This window comes from Varroa destructor, unplaced genomic scaffold, assembly GCF_002443255.2.
Source record: "Varroa destructor unplaced genomic scaffold, Vdes_3.0 BEIS01000004.1, whole genome shotgun sequence".
Classification (NCBI taxonomy): Eukaryota; Metazoa; Arthropoda; class Arachnida; order Mesostigmata; family Varroidae; genus Varroa; species Varroa destructor.
In genome coordinates, this window is record NW_019211457.1 from 6,083,270 (window position 1) to 6,104,021 (window position 20,752).

Here is a 20,752-nt window from a genome sequence, read left to right on the forward strand (position 1 = left end):
CTTCTGGGTAAACTTCTATAGTTTTTTCTGGATAACATGCGAATTAAGAGTTACGTACTAACTGCAATTATGTCGATGGATTGCGCTATTCAATATGAATGTAACTTCTTGGTTTAACACAATTATCTACTGTGAATTGCGTGCCTCATATTGTTAGAATGTAACGTTTCTATTTACAGAGGGTTCTTCAAGTGAGCTCACCGCTTGCTTGGTCTACAAATCTTTGAAATGTTCTATTTTAACTTTCCAGTACTATTTTTAACTGATAGAACTCGATGGTGTGACTGGTGTTTCCCGTTATCCATGAACAGTTCGATCCGTTTAAAACTACTCTTCTATCGGATAAATTGTAAATCGTGTAGGTGGATCTTTGTACTTTTGCTACATTTTAATTCTTCGAATAGCATTTTCACATAAATTTCCTTTGTTAAAAAACTAGTGTTGGCCTACTCGTTATTTGCAATTCACCATTACTTAGGAATAAGTAAAAATTTAAAAGTTATAATTTTCCAGGCAGCGTATCCATCTAGAAATAAAATCATTTGCTGGGAGTAGATTAACTGACTTCCAGCAAAAAGGTATCATGAGTGCTATAATAATAAATAGAAGGGTAGACGAGAAGAACGTAAACCTCTCTATGTTTCGATATTTCATTGGACGGCTGGCTCCCGGGACGAAACGAAATGTGTCTATGCTCGGATTCAAACCTAGACCGCAACATGTCGCTAAGAGGGAAAGATAGAGACGAAGGTTGACTTTAGAATTTCTAAACACTTGGCTGAATAAGCTGGCTTTAGCCATAGTTGTAGACCGTATTCACTGGTTGCTGGGTCCGAGGGCACGGACCGTTCTGCGATTAGCGGCCGATCTAGCCAGCCGATCGAACACCGCATTGTTTATACGGGGTTCTATACACAAGAATATTTACTATCTAAATGAAATAAAAACTCATGCGGCGTTCAACCAACAGCTGGTCAGAAAGTGGTAAATTCGTTTTTTTGTGCGTTTTTTTATTGTTGTATGCCCTTGAAGTTGTTTATGTCTTCATTCTCAAAGCCGACCTGTATTCAGGCCATTTTAGCTAGCGTTTGATATTTGTCGTATGTATTACACATTTAGTGTACTGCATGTACAATTCCGAGACGTTTGCGATAGACTCGGTACGGGTTACCTATAATATTTTATAACTGTTAGACGCTATACAAATGGCGACCAATAGAGCAAATACACAATAGCTATTCAGAAGTAGTTCAACATGTAGCACAACGCAACGCACACTCGCTTGAAGCATTATATAGGGTAGCGCAAAAGTCTCCTAAAAATGTGGAAAAAGACGCTTGACAAATGAAGAAAATCCATTCGAATTTAGCAAAAGGTATACAAATTATTGCGATGCAGAGCAGATTTAGTTGTTTATTAAACGAATAAACATTCATTAAATAAAGACTGTACAATGGGCAGGTAACTTTTTCTTAACTGTCAGGGGACTTTTGCCAAAATCCGTATAATCTTCACGCATCAGGTGATACTGAAATGCTTTCCTGTTTCTCCTGGCTATTTCCCTTTTGCAGAAGTTGCGTCCAGCACCCCCTTGTGATCTCGTACGTTTGTCTGATGCCTTATAGCGACCTATGCAACAGTGGCTCAGTCTAGCGCTTCATTGACGTGCCTCATGTTGATTCAAGCTCTGAGCGCGGAGAACTGATACAAATGTAAATGGATAAAAGTCTCGTCATGTTAAATAATCATGTGTTAATTATATGCAAGTTCGTGAAACTGTGATAAATTGGCAGTTTCGGTATGACCTGAGGCTATAATGTTGTACTCTGTGCAAAGTGCGTGGAGACGGCGTGTACGTAATTACGTTATGGACACATTTTTCATTGAGAAGAATCTCTAGCTAATTTTACATGTCAGGAAAATAATTACCACTGTGAAAGGAATAATAATAAGAACTTTATAACCAACCGGTGAATAATACGTGCTCAAATACCCATCTTTAAGTATTTGTGTGTATATTGAAAAAACTGAGCACATATCAAAATCGAGGTTTACCATATTGTCTATTATAAACGATAGCGATCAACAGCAGAAATTCTAAAACGGAAATTCACAATCCTGGTGCAGAGGAGTATCTCGTCTAGAAATATGATATCGCTACTATGAAGTTAAACAATTTACGCTTAACTGCAGCAGAGAAGTTATTGATTGAATTTTTTTGTTTGGCTGAACCTGTAAAAAACAAAACTTCTACGGTTTTACGAGCAAATGTACTGACAACAGCCTTCCTGCGGACAAAAACGTTCGTATAATAATAAATAGGGTTGCGTATTTTTCTCGCGTAATGCCGGAAACATTATGACACCGTCGCAAAGTTTGTTAGAACTATAAAAGAAATTAGCGAATTTTAATAGGACCAAAAGGCTCGTCTGGCAGGATATTCCATTGCCTTTTAATTTCCATTTTCGATTTTAGTTATCATATGTATGACGTCCGAAAAAACAACGCGAACAGACGTAAATCTGCCTGACACACGCTGAAGCTCGATCCTAGGCAGCGTATGGGGTTGTTGGAAGGTGTAAAGGCCCTTAGAACGAGAACATTAATCGTATCTATGTCTAACCGCCTTTTCCCTATCGAGACGAAACGGGTCTATTGTTTTATCGTGCGAATTGCAAAACATGGATACTTCAGGCCTGCTATCAATAAGTGAAATCTTCCGGCTAAACACGTCCGATCGAAGAATGTATGAAATCATCATTAAACAAGTGCTACACATAATTGAAAACATTTTACTTTTTCTTTGATTTTTGACTAAATAGCAGTTGACGCAACGATCCCAACAAAAAACTATCTGTTTAGGCGGTTCAAATTTTAAGCAAGGTGAATGAGAGCGCAAGCTATTCAAGTATTTGCGCTTTATAGCCTGCCGACAACCGTTTATGCTGCCACTTTTTGTGTATTTTCATGGAGGTATAAAAAACAGTCACACAGCTATGCGGATACAAACGTCACAAAATGTTGCATTATTTCCTCCGTCAACGGCTTTTCGTGAGATAATTTTGGCACAAGGTCGCGAGTCGCGTTCGTGATCAAGCATTATGTAACTGTATAAAAACTGTATATTAAAAATGTGCACCTTGAAGCCCACTCCACCATCTAGAATAAAGTAGCTGGTTCACAAGCCTAACGCAATTTGTAACTTATCTTTCTTGTATTTATCTATTTACATTGTGTCATAAATGTACAACCTCGATTATACGAAAAAGCCATTATGTTTGCATACCTTGCAATGCTCCGGGTGCAGATTGCCTTCCTGCACTCCTATGGCTTGTAAAGCCATCCGGGGCCCGACAAAAGCAACCTACTCCCTTGCTTGGTGTGCCTTTCATGATCGCCCTATACCGCTGCCTGCCTTTTAGCTACAGTCATTATGTAGCGTTATTTAACTCCACAATCACCGATTATTTCGACACGGAGAAAGCTAGAAGTCTGTCCTTGCTACCACTGCCGTAGCTACTATGCAGGTCGCCTGTAGACATTTGCTTCTTCTATCGTCAACGGAACGACGTCCTGTAAAGGATCTCCGTGCTGAAACGCAAGTCGTGCGACTATCAACGATCGGGCCGCATAGCATCGCTTTCGAAGTTTGCTTGTACCTAAACCAACGGCATTTGGCCTTAGCCTTAGGTGCGATCGAAGTAGGCCTGCCAAATCACCCGGAAAGGAGCAGATGGATTTGCATGATGCATTTGTCGAAAGTCTTTGCAGACGCGTCGCATCCATGTATCGCAAAAGAGCGTAAAGAGTACATAAGAGTAAAAGAAACAAGAGAGTGATGGGGATGCTTGAGTAGCAGTAGCGATGGAGATCAACTCTCTGAAGCACTCTGCACAGCACTATGCGGTGGGGATCTGTGACAGTCTAGTAGCTTTGCAAGCGCAATAGCAACCGATGCCGACCCCCATCAGCCGTTTGCAGGGGGCAAATGTTAGACAAAATGGTGCATTTCCTCACAGTTTCGTTTGGTGATCGTCTTCACATAACTCACGAAAATTCCGAAGCGCTGCATTATGGCGTGCGGTTTCTCCTGAGCTCGTTAAATCGCTAATGAGTAACTACGAACGAATTTTATATGAAAACGGAAGGGAATAGTCGTATATGCGTTATACCTCTGTGACCCATGGTATATATTTAGTGAGAGTAAACAAAGCGACAGGGTGTTCGACATATCATGTGGTTCTATAGCGCTCAGGAATCATGCGCAGCCCGTCACGGAGATACGATATGAACTACATAAAGCAAAACACAATTCGTGAAGTTGTTTGTTCCTCCGAATAGATTACATGTATGACTACGCTATGCATAAAGATGAACGCCCTTTGTTTATACTGCATTCATAGTATGGTATCCTAATAATCTAGAAAAGAATGAAACGTAGGTTTGCTTAGAAGTATCCACCGAAACGTCTTCGACATCCACCGCGCGAATCTGTCTTTTCAAATAAGTTTAGATTTTTTTCTTTTATCTAGCACTTCATGGGCACGTCTAACTGTCCTTCCACCAGAAATTTAATGACACCAAGAAACCATGCAATATCAGCCGATTGAATCTAATAAAGTCAGGATATCCAAACATCCAATAATTGCCAACTAAACTAAATGCCCGACATTGCCGTTAAGCGTTGCTCTCAGAACGGAAGCAATGTGTGCCAAAGCCTAGTTTCGAATCTGGCCCTTAAACTTTATAGATACACTATTGCGCCATCATGGAAGTGATAAGGTGAATCTGACGCAGTACATATGCGGCATGCATCGGGAGGCACCTATCGTTGATAAAATAAAACTTAAATGTTAAGTTGTGTCGTTGATGTTATGATGACAAGCCTTCATATGTATCATCTGCGATAATCTTTGTCTTTATCAGTGCGGCTCATCATTGCTGCCTTGTTGGCCAAGTGATTTGTATGTAAACCATTGGGTAAATACTGAGTTAGTCATATACCATTTATCTGTAGCACGCCACAATAGGCCACTTTATGCAAAACTCTTAGGCAGACAGTCTAGAGACAAAAATGACGCTGAATTTTTTTTATCATTGTGATTTTTGCAACATTTTTCTTGTTGGAGCCAACTGACCTCATCGTTTGTTTCTGTCACTACAAAAGAGTCTACTCATGGCGAAGACAAAAGAAAGAAGCTTGCTCGACTGTCTGAAAGAACAAAAAACAGATTAAGAACCAGGAGGAAAACATGAGGCCAATAATCTACCAGCATTGCAAGTTTCGTCTGCTATCCCCGATCGCGGAAGGTCCGACCACTGCAACCGACTAATCAGCCTGTCTCCTTTACGAAACTGACTAGAACGACCCGTGTCTGATCTGTGTTTGTAAGGCGGACTCTTTCTAAGCGCAAACTAAGGCACTCAGTGATAACCTCGGGCTATCCATATCCCTGATTGTCCTCCTCTTCCGAAAGACGTACTGCTACGTAACTTACGGGTATTACGTCGCTTGGGGTATTGCGGTCTAACTCTATCTCGCATTCGCCATATGCCCGCGCCAGCCAGCTTTTGGGCTCGAGAGGTTGCAGACGATTGCAAGAAGCGGAAGGTACCTTTCAAGATATTACCTAGATTTTCCTGCTCGGTATAGGCCACCGACATTTCCTACATACACGACACTTATATACCGGACACATTCACGCGCAGCTAACAAGACCAGCATCAGACAAAATCAGAACCACCCTTCAAAAACTGGCACAATCATCACCGCCTCTACCATCATTCCAGCCACCAAATTTACTCTGGAAACTTGACGACAGGGAGAGTAATACGCTGGCCTCGAGCCGCTTATTGGCTGCTATTGCAATTTTCGTAGTTTTTGCCACTTCAGTAACGGTTGCGTCCACTATTGCAATATTGTCACAGCCATAGCCGATTTCCGGTGGCAGTGAACATTCTCCAGAGTAGTTGTAGTTGGAGGTAGCTGGAGTAACAGAAGCCGGTGCAGCAGTAGTAGTTGTGGTCAAGACCCTCGGGTTCCTCGGTGCTCCACACCGCTGATACTGCCTCTACGATTTCTATGGTTAGGCTGGTCATAAAATATATTTACCTTTCGCTCCTGGTGGAAAAGGAAAGCGATCGTGAAACGGGGAAAAGATGGAAAAGACGAGTCAGTCGAGCACATCTAAACTTGTAAGTGGAAGGACTGTGTATGGCTGCGTCATTTTCGATAGCTACAGCGGTAACGGCGTTTGGACTCGGTCGACGACTAGGCAGCCCCTTCCCCCCAATGGAGTGAGCATTATAGCGTACTCACAATGTATTGGTTGGCGGACGAGGTGCTGACTAAACTTATAGAGGATGCTGACCCTGTGTGCCATATCGCTGTCTCTTTGTAGCGATTGTGTGTAAATGCTGTGGCTCAAAAGGGGCAAGTTAGATAACAGCTAGAAATGGGCGCTGGCTGTTGACCTCGTCTTTGTCGTCCGTTCGCACCGGAGGAGAGGGCGATACGCAGGTAAATAAAGATAAACCGAGAGGGAACTAGGAAAACAGTTTGGCAGGAAGTCGGCGTTCAACACCGTGGACAAGTTCGCTTTTCTCCCAGGCTGCAGCTTCGACTGCAACCGTGAAAAGCAAAAAAGCAGCTCCTGTAGTCCGGACACGGTGTAGACGGCAATTGGAACATCGCGACACCGATTATGACTGGGTGTTTCGGCCTCGTCGGCAGCCAAATCTGGTTAAATAGCAGGACTAAGATTTTGTGACTTGGCACGATTACTGGATTTCCGAAGAGCACTATGCTGAGTTTAGTGGCATTGGCAAGCATTATCAAATAGTTGAGCGTTCGAGAATCATGGTGAGGCTGTGAGAGAAAATGACGACGACGCCTTCGAATCCATTTCAGTGAAAACATGAGAGAGGGGAGGACCTTCGGAGAATCTGCAGCAAAAATATCAATTACGTAAAAAGGTGGAGCAGCTCGGACAAGCTTACGGACATTGCACAGTTTTCCCTACTCAAGTGACAACAGCGCAGTCGCAACCAACAACGACTCTTCTTAATGAGGAATCAAGGACTCGTGTGGACCGCACTGCAGCCATTGCCATCTCTACGCGCGACCTATGCGAGTATTCTTTGGCATACAACAATTTTAAGTAGTCTGAACGGAAAGGGAAAAAGATCATGTTGGAGAAAGGCGTCTAAAGTGAAAGGAAAACGGGGCGAAGTGACGGATTATGATAAAGGAGCCGGGAGTACAGATGGGGTGCAATACGGGACAGTGTCGACTGGAGAACGATCTGAAGCGTGGGGCTAATACGAAACGATATCGATAGGGAAAAGGGAACAGAGAAGCTTTTTAAATACCGATAACAAGAAATTGATAGAGACAACATTGGGAACTATGCTAAAAGCGAAACCTCAATACTACGGAGATTATAATTAATTCGCCGAATAGATATACAGGTGGCCGTATTTAGCTGACACGACTGAATCAACGTCAGCTACTACTGCTGGTAGCCAAGGACTAAATCAAAATAAGACTACTCTATAAAATAAAGAGAATACTCTATTTAGCTGAAAAAAAAAAACAAAAACACGTGCTAACGTGAGGTGATACAAGAAATTTCTATTTAATTATTAGCTTTTATGTATGATACAATGTTTGGTGTTAACTGCTTTTGTTTGGGTCAATATAGCGTATATGGCTGTTGCAAACATGTGTGAGCTGCGGCTGACAAGCACTTGACTATAGTTTATGAAACCCGGTCAGTTCATGACCCAAATAACTCGATCGTTCTCAACAAAGCATAACATTAAATACCATTGTGCGCTTCATAAGCATATACTCTTTTCAAGCTGTTATATATATATATATATATATATATATATATATATAGCATATTAAATATTATCAATATCCCAATTGACTGTGTTACTAACACACCAGATTGGAAAAAATGTCCGCGTCGTCTTACTCAAAAGAGCCTTACACCGATATTTTTTAATCCTGCGACAATAAATTATTATATCATTATTTACAGCTTTTTTGCGTCGTTCCACCAAATAGTATATGCCGTTGCGCCAGAAGGTAGCGGGTTTAGTCTCGAAACGGTTTCCTACTCACATTCTAATTCGTTGATCTGTGCTGAGAGTAAGGCTACGAAAGTGATCAGCCAATGAATGGAGAAGACGAAAATCCGTTGGCCTAAAATCTGGCGAATATGAAGGCTGTAACAAAACCTTTGATTCGAAATGCAGGAAGGCCGCCCTATCGATGTTTGCCGTCGTATTGATGGCCTCACGTTTATTCTCATGGAATAAAATGACCTCAGCTTGTTTGTCGAACTTTTCGTTTTGAATACCGAGATTGATTCGCTGCAATTGGGCTAGGTAAACGTGTTACTCAACCGTCTGGCTCGTAAAAAGCAATTTACAGTGAACCAGGCCCCCGCAGTCCCACCAAACGCAAAGCATAATCCTTTTTTCGATGATGATCTGGTTAAATTGTGAGTTTTGCTTTTTCTTCCGGAGCTACCCATTCTCATTTCTAATTCGTAAACATAGGTTCTCATCATTAGTGATAATGAATGCAAGAAATCGGTTATTGTGATCGTGTGATGCTCGATACTGGGCGAAATGTTGAGGTGCATCGTAATGGTTTGTTGGACAGAGAGAGTTCATGAGGTAGCCATGTTCCGAGTTTCGAGTGCGTAAACTCAGTGGTGGTCAACGGAAATCATATAGCTGTACCTCATCTTTTCGACCCGAGTCGTTTGTTAACTGTTTACTTTGAAAAAGCTTTTCTAGGTGTCATTATTATCAAACTCAAACGGACGGTCAAAGGTAAGGGCATCACGTGGGCACTGAATGCCGCTTTTACGCTTACCACATCATATTCGAACAATGCTTTTAGCCATAGCACCACTGCCGTGTACAAAGCAAAATGCTGTTTCGGCGTCATCTTGGCCTCGCCGAAATGCATACAACGGACGATAAAGACGATAGAATTTTTTTGGACGTGGAACATTTACCTTTCAGCGGTAAAGTTGTACTAATAACACAACGCCATCACGGTGCATCGACAGAGCAGGAACTACCCTCCAGAACGGTATGTTAGAAGCAAACAATCAGTGAGAACAATTAGAAAACAAGAGTGTTTCAAATGCAATGACTTTCTGTATAGACGAATACATTAGTTAATTAATATGGAACTGATGACAACCAGTTCGATCTTGTACTTCGTAGATTTTATACAGTTTTGTTCATTGTCTCTGTTCTAAAATAAGCTATTTATTTATTTATTATCAGAAGCAACTGAAAGCAGTTACTTCGTAGGTTTAAGATTTCTCATTGCTTGAGAGGCATGCGAAGATATTAAACGTGTATACTTCAATGTTCAAATACCTATTAGATAATAAATTTCTGTTTATAACTTGATTGACTAATTATCAATGCCCAATTTATTTGTGAGTTGCGTAAATTGAAGCAAATTAATTAGGCTAGCAGCTCAGTTTGTTGAGTGTCTGTGTGGCAAGCCGAGGGGTCGTTGATTCGAATAAGTTCAAATACCATTCTCGTGTTGATTAATAGCCAGTTTATCTACAAAAAGCACAACTGGGCTATTTTCAACGTTACCTTAAGAAAAAATAGCTTAATAATTTCGATCTTAAATAGGGACAACTTCGTAAGTTGTGATTATGCTTCATTTTAAGGTGGCCATTAGTTCATTCTTTGTAACGTCCTATACCCCTTCAACCAATTGTCATTTTTCTTCTAGCCTTAGCTTACGGCTGCGATATTCTACGTATGCAACCCTCACCTATACTTTGCTAAAAACAATAGAAATTATCGGAAATTGCTTTTGTCTCCAACGCAATGTAGAAAATGTTTCGAGTTCTAAGTCTGCTCTTACGGTTTTAGTTAAACAATGAGCCACACATATCCTTTTGTTATTCTTAGTTCTCGTAGTACAGGACACTTAGCGAGGTTGATAAAAGCATGAGGTAAAGGATTCTATGCTTACTACGCTGCCGCGTAGTAGGTCCTGTTTTTGAAACGAGGCGAATTTCGTTTTGCGTCGAGCCAACAACGCCCTCTACAGCAGTGCTCCCGTCTGTTGAAGGCCCATCTAGTCGGTGTACCACAGACCCTGTATCATCTTTGTGTGTATAGCATAACACTTATTTCATGGGTGCACTACAAAAACAGTACGTAGTTGAGATGTAGAATAGAGTCAGAAATAGCTAAAAAAAAAAAAAAAGGAAGTGAAAAAGCCGGCACTTCGGTTCATTCACTGTGACGCGATCGACGGAGATTGGGCATTATGCAATATGAATTCAAAGAGGGAAAGCGAAAGAATCCCATTGGCGTTTTTCAGTGACGCGTACATTTAAGCTCATAGGCGCGCTCATGCATGATTGAAATTGTGTGTATTCGGTGCCTGTCGCTGCATTCGAATATTATCGCAAATAACTCACTGGTAACAAAGCTGGCTGGAGGACCAAATGGAAAAATTCGTTGCTCGAGCTGCATGCGTCAATTCGAAGGCTTCTCTTGGGACCTTTTCAAGGACGACGTGTATGGTGGACTAATACAGAAAAAGCCAATTTCAAGGATAGGAGTACTCCTATTCTTTACTTTATACTGATCACTTCTCAGCCCATCTCCACTACCGCTAAAATCGCCATCAGCCGCTAAAACTTAGCTGTAACTGGCAGTGACGCGACGACCAGACGCCCTCAGATCAGTCCCAACCGATTCGGCCTTTTTTCTTCAGGGAAACCATGCAATCTTTTGCTTCTATTCGGCTCCGTCGTGCCTTCGCTGGCTGTCACTGCCCAGACTCGCGCGGCTGTTCTGGGTGCCGATATCTTTTTTCCTGCACACGGATCGTTTCTCGCAGGAAATGGGAGAAAAGCATTGATGAGAATCCCTCCCCCGAGTATATCTTTTTCATTTTCGTTCGTTCCTTTAGCTCCCGACTTTTGCTCAATTCTGGCACAAGCTGCTGCGAATGAGACGGGGACATGTAGAGTATTACAAGCGAGGCTTAGTCCGCCAGATTCGGGGGAGAAAGTTAGAGACGTCGCAACTCAGGGGAACGGAAAGCCCGCAATGGGAGTAATGAAGGCAGAAGACGAGATGTGTGGGGCACTCGATCCATTCGGAAGCTCAAAACAAGAAAAGCGAGACCGATAGCCTGTAGGCGTGAAGAAGTAATCCAAGATTGAAAGGTGGACCTGATTCTGTCTTGAAGGTTGAAGCCCCAGCATTCGGTCAGGTGTGCTCCACGCCTAACACGAAAAAGGTTGAATATAGACAAGGTTGCGTTGACGAATGAAACCTAATGTGAAAGCGAATCAGGTAAAGTAGCGGGGTGTTAATGTTGTTGCTTTTGCTGCTGCTGTTGCTGTTCCAGTTGATACTGTAGCGTTTCATAAGTGACAAGCCTGAACGTCATGCAAAAAATATACACCGATAGACGTGAACTAGGTGGGTGCATTTTGTTTGTCTGCCATATTAGAAAATAGAAGGAAAATTACTATAGATTAAAATGACTATTTGAAATAGGTGATATGCGCTCATCGTAATAACAGTTACTTAACGCGGTCCATTGTATAAACGTGCATGCGCATATTAGCTAAATTAGTTGGTAATATGTTAATGAAAAAATGATACGCGGCAATTAACTTTTAGTAACTGAAACTATGTGCGAACGAATATACCTTATTATGACAATGAGAGTATGTCCTATACCACAGACTGAAGTGAAAATACAGAACAGCCCATTTCGACGAAGGAAACAGCACCGGACACGAATGCAGTAATGCCTAACACTACATCAGGTCTACAATACAGCGAAGACTGTATAAGGTGTTAAACTTGAAATTATTCGTCTAAATCGAAAGTGTTGATTTGTTAGATATCTTTGAAGTTGATAGATCAACTTCATGATCTACACTTGTTCAAGGGGATATTATAACATCTCGTATCATATAGCGAAGCAGCTATCGTATGGAATAAATATATCAACTTCTTGTTCTCGTTGGATCGTTACATTGTTCCATTATCAGAATATAAACCAGGTTTTTTCCTCACTTTGTGCTGACTTCTTTATGATAGGCTCAACATCACGCTTCGCCTTTGTTAGAAAACCTCGAAAGATCGTCTATTGCCTCTGTGAGTGTTTCGAATGCGGCCAGCTGCAAGATGCGTGATTCAATCTTTTGCCATAAACGGGCCACAGTATAGCATACCTATCTGTTCTACTAAAGTTATTCTTAGAACTCTGAGAAAGATTTGTTTAGGCTAATTCTCTACAGATATCACTGATAAGTCTTCATTTGCTTCTTGCCTTGCCTTTTTCTTACGCAGGTAGAGTTTAAACTAATCCAACCAGAACAACGAAGATTAATAAATCTTCGTTGTTCTGGCATACATCCCTGCATTAGTTCAATGTGTTCTTTCGCCTTTGAAAAAAAATAGAGAAAATCAGTTATATTGTGGTTTTCTTACTGTTTCGAACACAAGCGGCAATTCAGGAAAGCTGCCTTCTGTGTAAAATCGAGCTGACTTTGCGGTTTCCATCTTAACCCTAAGTCGATATATAAATACTAGAGTTCTCTTTAAGCTTTTCGATCCTCTGCTTAACCACGCTTACAAATCGTTTGTGTAAGAAGAAAATAACTGATTTTATTTTATTTTACTGTATGATAATTCTATCTCACGATAACTTATGAGAAATTTATACATGAGAAGATTGTTCAGGTAGCGAACAATAGAAAGAAAGAAGTTATTAACACTGGCTGAGCCCGGAAAACGTTTAAAGTTAGGAAATATTTGTGCATCAGAGTAATAATCGTTGCAGCTACACACGGTTTGTAAAAGCGACCCCTCGATTAGGAAGCGCGAGCACGTCAAGGATATTGCCAGCCTTTTCAAAAGTTTCAAAATGTTCTCAAATCCTTTACAACAATATTTACTATGCAATTTCCTACTAGTTCGTTTTCACGATCCGTTGGCGGAAGGTTGCGCATCAGCTTGGGGTGGTCGGTAGCCTGTCTTAACCACATAGATAGACCGATGCACCCCCGATGGCATACATCTGTGCTACCCACTGGGCGTGGTTTACTGAAAGATCAGAGATAATGTCACTCTAGAGCTTTGAGCAGGGCTACATTTGCTCCATCCGCAAAGCATACTCGTATACCTACATAGACATGTATCTATAGCCAGTGAACTGTCCCTTGCAGGGTGGAAATAATGGTTCAGAAGCAAGATGAGTTCGGTACTATGGCTAAAATGTTTTACTGCCAAAATTAGCTCACTACCTGCTACCAGTCCTGCAAAATACTTACTAAACCCTAACAGGTCTCGAGGCTACCGAATCGAACCAGAGACGCATCTTCAGAAATGTTTCTATTTGATAGCCTCAAGAGGACACTGCTCTACCAGTTCGATAGGTGGAGTTGAGTCCAGGTCTAGGAAAAAGGTTGCCTAGCTATCACAGAGCAGCGGGTCATAACTGCAGTAGCAACAGGGGCTGTGGGTATGTTACTAAGAGTGGAAGGATACTGGTATATCGATATGTCGAAAGCATTCGATTACCCCCAAGTCCGATGAGACGAAGAGTTTGAGGGACGAAGAGGCCCCGCTAGCGAAGTCATTGTGGTGAGCCTTTATGGCCAAGTTATCTTTTTATATCCCTAGTGAATTTAGAGAAAAATTAGTGTGTCACTAAGGGATATCATCCCTATTAATATTCCATAGACATACTCAGACGAACCATTTTATACAGTGTTCTGACGAGAAGCACGATGTTCGAACGTACCCGGAGCTCTACGGCGAAGGTCGTCACAGCTTGTGCTAAAAGCTTTGTTCAGTTAGTTTCTGTTATGGTGTCACTTGGTCCTATAAATGTTTTTATATTTGTTTTTGTCTATTGTTAGTGTGTGTATGTGTGTGTTATTTTATTATTTTATTAGATAAAAAAAAAAAACTATTTCAGTTTATTAGAAGTATTGGTTGAAGCGAAAGAAAAGCATAACTATAATATGTCTAAACGATATCGATGTTACTAGGATAAATTAAACTTTATATGTTAATTATCAATTGGAAAAAGAAGGTGACAGAAATAAGCATAAAATAACCATCATACCAGCAGACTAGTATGCATTCGCAACTCTTACGCTTCGAAAAACTCCAAAAGCCAAGCGTATACCTGTAATGGATTGTGATCATTTTTTTGCAGAGAAAAGCAATTAGTAATAATTAACGTTGAAACTAGAAGGAGAAGCAAACGATTGATCGCATAGCGATTGATAGGACTTTTTTGTTTTATATGGATATTGTGCTTGATTCGCGGAAATCGAATTCTATTTGCTTAACGCAGCCACTGTAAACCTACTATAAACTCATAAACTTTTTTGTAGTGGAGAACATTCTATTTATGAACATTTAATTGAGGATACGTCTATCCTTGTTAGGAATCTGCTGTCCTGCTAGGCACAATTAAAGTTATATAATATACCTGCATCGAAGACGTAGTCATTAAGGCATCCAAATTGCCTATGTCTAGAATTGCGGGTTTAGAATGAGATTCATAGACAGCGACCCACAAACCTCTAAAGGTGTGGAATACGATTGGTTTTAGAAGAATAAAGCTAGTCCTTGCCCTAAGAATACAGAACGCACCTCACGAAGCACTAGCTCTGATAAATAAAAAATGTCGTTCCATGTATATATATATATATAGATATGCTTACTGTGTATACTAAAAGTTAAGCAATAACAAAGTAAAAAAGAAAAATTGATGACCTCTACATGTACATCTCGGCCAGTTCACCGGATTGCGTTACTTCAAAATGAAAGGCCTGAAGTTACAACTTCGATGTTGTCTAGTTAGAGCAATGTTACGAGTACTTTGGGAGTTACAAATAGGTTTCGTAGAAAACTTCAGGAAATTTCATCTACTGGTCTTCCGTGATTATTTGTGTATTCTTTTTGTCCCAAACAATCCATGTGCACGCATTTTGTTACCAGCCGTTCAGTGATAGTTTTTGATTTAGTGGCAAAGCCAGGAACCGTTGATTTTCAAGTCATTGCTAACTTCCTTTAAAGGGCAAACTATATACAAGATGGTAAGCTTGACAGTGATCACCAACATTATACTATATTATTACAATACCGTTGTGATGTATAGCAAGATGGCGATGCCTAATTAACCGATATTAAAAACCTGTATTTGTTAGAGGCACAACTTTTTTCTTATTTATTTCAATTTAATTACAAGGCATTCAAATGTGTTATTGTTAGAAAGTAAATACCGCGCCAAAGGTTACGTCAAAAAAAATGTCGCAGGTCCAATTAGATATAATTTAGACATCGCTATGCTGTTTCATCAATTAGGTTTTTACTGAAACGCTTGCAGCTTCATGATCTTCTATAGTTCAAGACCCGCTGATGCCAATCTCATATGCAACTCAGCTGTCGATAATTACCCACCAGTCCCTTGGGTATCTCTGTTCATATAATACTCCAGATGATGTACGGACTCTGGGCCCCGTCGATTTTTTAGCCCGTTTTTACCATCTCACGAGCACGATCAATTTGTTGTACTGTCTTCGTAACGGCTCTAATGTAAAGCGATGGTTTGTAATATACGTTTGTTAGGTTGTCGTTTAGGGACTTGTGGGCGGCCGTTTGAATTTGACAGAAATGATTATTCGAAATAATGTCTACATTTTAAAATTCTTGAAATATTGTAAATTTATCAATAATCTGTCTTTCTTAGTATTCTCTGACTTGGGTATACGATTGTGAACGTATGACTTGAACACGAGCTAGTTGAAATTATTTTTGAAAACAGCACATGTGGTGCTTTTCACTTCATTACACTGCTCTGTCGAAGCGTCTTTAATATTACACGAGCGATTATATACGTATGGCGGAGATAAGACATATATGTATATAAGTAGAAGCGTAATCTATCACTCAATCATTGGATTCAATTACTACTCGTAAAGACCTCTCTGCACTCTCTCTTCTCGACGAATAGGGGTCCCTTTCACGTTTTTTTTTGGGTTTTTGTCTATAACATACTGGGAGCGTTTCCCACAAGTCGGGTCCCAGTCACCTTTAACCAAAGACTATAGATCTTTATTTCAGCATATTTTATCAGCAATAACTAGGAAGCGAATGGATAGGTAGCTCACATTGGTTTGCTATAAGCCAATTAGGACATGCTTCGAGACTATCGACCGGAAAAGTTCGCTTCAGACTCTTGCTGCACGCTTAAGGTACACGCTTCGTCCAAAAATATACTTAGCACTTGAGTGAGTATTGTGGCCGTGCATCTTTTTGTCACTAATATTGCTCTACATTGTAATATAGTGTATGAATACTTTCGAGAGGCTAAATGTTTGAAATTAAGTCTACGCTGTGTATCTTTAGTGGCGTCTGTTTCGGCTATTTGATGAAGTAACGTTTTCCTAATACCTCAATTGTTTCGCTGTGGGGTCCAGCACATATTACCTTAGAGATGGAATTGACGGAGCTGATTGTTTTCGTTTATCCTTTAACGTATCGATTATTATTATTATTATTATGAATAAATATTAAAAGGAATTTTTTTTTATAAGAGATTCAATAAAATACAGAAGAATGCTATTCGGTGCGGCAGAATCACTACCATTATTCACTCATGGAACTACTAAGTATAACCGAATTAGAGAAAGCATATTATTAGGTTAAACTATATATATGTATATACAAAACGTTTTTTACATACATTTTCGCAGTAAGAGAGTAAACAACATTAAACTGTATAAATACATAACTATTCCCATTTTTTTCAGCCAGACAACCCTGTAACGCTCTATACCAGCAAAGTATAAACAAAAACAGAAATAGGGTATATTTACTCGGCACAAATTTTGTTTTTTGACCCGACACTTTAATCAACAGCCAAGATGTTGATTGTTCCTTTCAAAATTCAAAATAGAGCGATTGTTAGTCGGAAACTGTCAAGCGCAGAAACACCAGACGATAGATACGACAATCTGGTGAGCAACAGAGTTTTGAGATGTTGTTGTTGGTGGCAGCGTTGTTGTTTCGAATTTTGGCGGGCCGACCGAGCTCTACTGCTTATGTAATCAATGTGTCATTGTTCGATACGTCGTATTTCAATACGATGGCGAAATCCCGGTAAACTAAACAAAAGCTAACGACATAAAGCACGCTCCGTAGCATAAACCAAATATGCAAAATATATTTTTGTATCTATTCTACTATTCGATTATTGTCTAGCTTGAAAAAAAAAAGCGTCTGGGGCAAAGCCTTAGCTGTTCTGAGTGTAATTGATACGTTTTAATGATACGTGTATGCGATTTTTATTTTACGAAACCTCAGTTCAGCCCCCATTATTCTGCACCCTTCTAGCCATGCTTCGGAACTATTCATCCTTGGTTTTTTGCCTTTTTGTACGTTTCGGATCGAAATGTATTGCCAAGCTGTGCTTCCGCTGTTTTGCCAACCGAGTGCAGCAAAGAGAAATACCGCAGTATTTTTACGCGTCAGGCACTTTTACACGCTGCTAGATGATGTCAACTCATCCGTGAAAGCTTCCCTGTGAGGCGAAGCTAATACAAATGAAAACTGTGGACAGTGATGGAAAAACTGAGCCCTTCTTTCCAGCAACCGCGGCCATTTTTCCCATTCACTCTGTTCTGTTTCTGTTTTCCAGAAGTGTTCTTCAACGTAAAGGCTCCAGTGTTCTTCGCCTCGATCGACTTTTTCATTTTCATTCCCTACCGAAGCCGCTTCGTCATCACAGAGCATCGGATACTGTTCCGAATAAATTCAAAGTGATGCCGGATGGCCTTCTCTCTTGGGTGCTCCCGCAGCGGTTTCGCTCAGTTGCCAAAGCGAATAAGCCAGAGGCCATCCCTAGGTTGAGTGCTACCAAACCTGGAGATACCGTCTGCCAGTTGTCGTCTCTTGTCCTCCTCTGTTAACTGTCTGCTTGGTCCGTCTTTTTGAGCCGTTCCGTCGCAGCGTCGGTTTGGAAGCCGGCTAACACGCATTATTGAATGCCGCCGTTGCCCCATCGTCGCTTAGGGTACCTACGAGAAATGAAGAGAAAATATACGGGGCTGGGACGAGGAAGGTAGTGACTGTAATAGCTTAGAAGGCTCTGTGCTGGACTGCGTAGACGTGCAAGCCCAATTTGCTCTATTCCCCTTTTAGTAGCTTCACCTACAACGGGACTCAGGCACAGTAAGCAAAATCGGACAATACCGCAACACCCTAAAAGGCCACATGCTGCATTGAAAATGGACGAAAACTAAAGTCTGAAGATGGCATACTGTGCCAGCTGTGCTTTTCCCATTTAACTGTAACAATCAAACGCTTTGAAACGCGTGGCAAGCAGTTAGAGATAGCGTTCTGTAGAGAATTGCAATAACAATGATCACATCGACAACGGTCGCGCTAGTAACTGTGCCAGCGGTCGTTGCCACGCATCGTGTATTGATAAGCCAATCTAGCCGTGATTCTAATGATGTTATCAGTCGTGATCATGAATATGGACTGTGAGAGCGGCGAAAAATCATGCACATGATGATGATGATTATGATTTTTCAGTTGATAGTGGGGCCAAATGGAAATAAATTCGAGGCCCTAACCAGCTCGAGTGCAGCTGCGCCGCCACTGTTACACAATGGGAAGGTAAGCCACCCAAAAAAAGGCACCTGGAACCCAACTTCCGATGCCCCTAGATTGCGTTGAATGGCGCGCCATTTTCAGCAATATCGATATTCGGCTGTCCGCCACCGCCTCAATGAGCCCACGACGGCGTTGTTGACGACAACAACGCTGACGAAGGAAGCGATAGCTACAGCAGAAGCGGGCCCTACGCAGAAGTGGCCGCAGAGACGCAAACGGAGAAACCGAACACTGGATGAAGAAAAATCGGAAAATTAAATTCGATCGGTTATTTTCTAATAATTTCATACTAGTGAGTTGGACATACCCAATGAGTGGGTCCAATTCAATGCGACTGCAGAGCATTCTCCATCTTAAAAAGCAACGAAGTCCTTTGGAAAAGGTCTTCGGGGCGTTGTTGAAAGATAACGAAGCAAAAGATACGACGGGATAGGAGGAAAAGAAAAGGGTATAAGAGCATGGAATGTAAGTGCGGCGAGAGCGGGGTGGTACAGTAAAGAAAGGTAGCTGAAAGAGGGGTGTGATCAACGAATTAAATAAAACAAATGCTGTAGATTTAGTATTTGTTTTGTATATTATTATCAAATTTTCGATTCCAGGCATGTTCAGTGTGTCGAACCCTGTTCGCGATTATCTCAGCTCAGCGTCCAGCCTAAATGGAAGATATTGTTTTAATTTTTAGACATTACAACATGTTGAGGTCTATTGGGGCATTCCTTGGGAGGCTTAACGAGGTGAGTTGAAAAATTAATGTCTAGCTGGATTTTTTTGTATTATTTATTATCCATTATTATTAGTTGAAGGGATTTTTGTAGAGTAAAGTGCTTTATTCTGGAAAAATCCTTCCAAGTTTCAAGTACATCTAGTGTGTAAAATCCTCGTGATCATTATCTTCTTTGAAGTTCGCCCATTACACTTCAGGGTCTCTCGAATGCGTACACAACAAATACAGGATTAACGTACTATCGTCGACATCCTGACTACCGAATAAATTTCAACGACTGACTGCCTTTCTCTACGTTAGCTGCATACTGACCAACAGCAGCTTAGTCAACGAACCCATCTCTCAGCTAATTTTTACTACTCGAAAGTATCTCGAACCGTTACAGGCCAGAAGCCTAACCTACAAGAGCTTTGAACTCCTGTCGCATAGTTTTGGATAATGATTTATTGATAAACTACCCACTGCCCACAATGCCATTTGGGATTCGCTTCGTCCGTCGACAGCCTGCGAAAAGCCTTCCTCTAGACTGCAGCGTCGCCAGCAGTCCAGGGCAAATCTATCTGTTTTCTTTAGAATGGGATGGATAAAAACGAAAAAAAAATTGTAGAAGTATACCAGCTCTCACTAAAATAGCTCTAACCCACCAGCCTTAAAACTCTTTAGATCCCTACAAACGAGCACCGTCAACTTATATTGGATATAGATGATGGTCCTGAAACTTTTTTAAGTTTGTACTGTCTCTTCGTTGCCGTCTAAAACGTCCCACACCAATTACTTCCCCATTAAATTTGGCCAAGAAAAGACGATCGAAAGAGACCTGGAAGGACTCTTTGCCGACCCAAATATTGCAACAGTTGGATGATCCATGCTTTGGCTTAGGCGCCGGTTAGGAATAGAATTTCCCAAGGCGGTAAACATTTTCTTATAACAGTGTTTATTGTACTGGGCATAGATCATATATACATATATATATGATAAAACGCTATACATATGAATAATATTTTAGTTCGATCAGAATTAGCTAAATCATCGATAAAATAACTGAGACATTTTTTTATTTATATTAGAAAATTTACAAAAAATGTCAAAACCTGTAATGAATCAAACAACCTCTACATAGCCAAGATCAAAAGTGGCTAGTCCATTTATAATAGTAAACATTTTCGGAAACTGGTAACCCAGCTATTCTGAATTATGTGCGACGTAATCGTCAACCGCTACGCAATTTCAATATTGAACGCCTACCCAATTGGTAAAGGCCACTTCTAAAACTTCTCATAGTGTAGTCACAATTACTAA